Source organism: Aotus nancymaae, unplaced genomic scaffold (genome assembly GCF_030222135.1).
Source record: "Aotus nancymaae isolate 86718 unplaced genomic scaffold, 86718_ANA_hifiasm-v0.15.2.pri h1tg000108l, whole genome shotgun sequence".
Taxonomy (NCBI): Eukaryota; Metazoa; Chordata; class Mammalia; order Primates; family Aotidae; genus Aotus; species Aotus nancymaae.
The window spans coordinates 36,549,069-36,551,024 of record NW_026988523.1 but is presented as its reverse complement, the minus strand read 5'-3'; positions in this window follow the sequence as shown (position 1 = coordinate 36,551,024).

The following is a 1,956-nucleotide window of genomic DNA, read 5'->3' as shown; positions in this document are numbered from 1 at the left end:
TCGGGCTGGGGGCAGGGACTGTAGCCTCCATAGGAATTGAAGTCTCTGAGGCCAAGGACAATCTTTTCAACTTTGTGTCAGGCTTCCTACCAGCCCTTCGGGTAGCAGGTGCCAAATAAACATTTGCAGGGCATGATTTGACATAGACCCAAAGGCTTTAGGGGTGGAAGCCTGTAGAACTGAGACAATTCTCCTCTGGAAACCAAGTTCACCAGAAGGTTACACAGCCCCTCAAACAAGGAGAATTCCTCCCCCAGGGCATCACTACAGACAAAGGGGCTGAGTTTACTTTTCTCTCAGAAAGAATTCCAGGCTCCAGTCTGTCTTCAGAGGCTCCTGCTGGCTTGGAACTCTGCTCCCAGCCTTCTGACCACCCAGGTCCCAGAGGTCCCGACTTCTGCTGGGCTCTCACAGAGAAGATTCCTCCCGCCACCCCAACCTAAGCTTGTCAGCACCTTCCCTGGCATGTGCCCCAACACGTGGAGACCAAGAACATGGTGCAGGCTCAGGACTGAGGACAGGGACTCCAGGCTGCATGTCCTGGTGTTTCCCTCAAACCTGAGTGCACAGACTCATCACAGATGCAGTGAACATGCTTGCCTGTCTCCAGCACTCCTAGGGAGCCAGGAGCAGAACTGGGCACAAATGGCTCTGGAGCTCAATCTGGATTTCATGGACACACCCAACTGGTATTAGGGCTTCTTCCTTCTCCTGGGAGAGTCTGTACCCACAGACAACTTTCCATGAGATCATCAGCTCCATTCCCCAGGCTGGAGCACTTACAAATGCCCCCAGATCCCCAGGTCCCTTGTGCTGGGCAGCTGGTTTTCCCTGACACCTTATTAGTTGCTGGCACTGAACCCGAACTCTTGGAGTCTGATCTGTCCGTCCCTTTGCTGAGCAGTTATCTTCCTAAACATAACTGGATTTCCCCACTGGACAAATAGTCAATGATATGTATAGATAATTCACAAAATTGAAATACAGCTAGTTAAACTTTTGAGAAAATATTCTAGTTTACCAGGAGTCATAGAAATACAAATTACATTTGATGCAACATTGCCAATAATGTGTATCAAGAACTGTAAGAATATGCAAATGGTGTTGCCTCAGTTACCCTTAGTGTGAATAAATCCTAAAGATTTATTGAAAACAAAATATTGGAAGAAAGCAAAAATATTGGAAACACAAGGCTCAAAAGTTATCACTGCATATTTAAAAGTGTGAGGTCTTTTAGGCTGACTGACTGCACCATGGACTATGCCATAGTAACTTCTGTGACCTGCACCTATGCTCCAGATGAGTTTCTGGAACTAGAAAGTCTGAATTAACTGGAAAACCACAAAAAGGAGAAGAATGATCAACCCCTGTGGCACCCAATTAACTGAGACATTCTTCTATTGTTCCTTATTCTTGCCTTAATTGATAAGGCAACTGGGCTTTGTAACTGATCTTGGTCAACCTTATGACTCCAGACCCTACGACCCCCTCCCAGCTTGCAAAAACCACCCTGAACTGTAACTTCTTTAACTCCACTGCCTACCCCAAACCTATAAAACCAACTCCTATCCCACCGCCCTCCACTGACTCTCTTTTCAGACTCAGCCCACCCGCACCCAGGTGAATAAACAGCCATGTTGCTTATACAAAGTCTGTTTGGGCAGTCTCCTCATTCATAGCGCACATTTAACATTTGGTGCCGAAACCCAGGACGAGCAAACTTGCGGGAAGACCAAACCCCCTGTTCCTGTTCTCCTTGTGCTCCCTCCGTGAAGAGCCCTACCTGTGACCTAGGCTCATCAGACCAGCCCACGGATCCACTCATCATCCTCAGATCAGGTAAGCAGTTTGCTGCAACGCACTCCTTTAGCCCTTCTTGCTACCTGTCAACCTTCTTCTTTCAGTTTCATTTTCCTCTCCCTTTCAGTAGAGACAAGAAAGTCAGGACTTCCCATG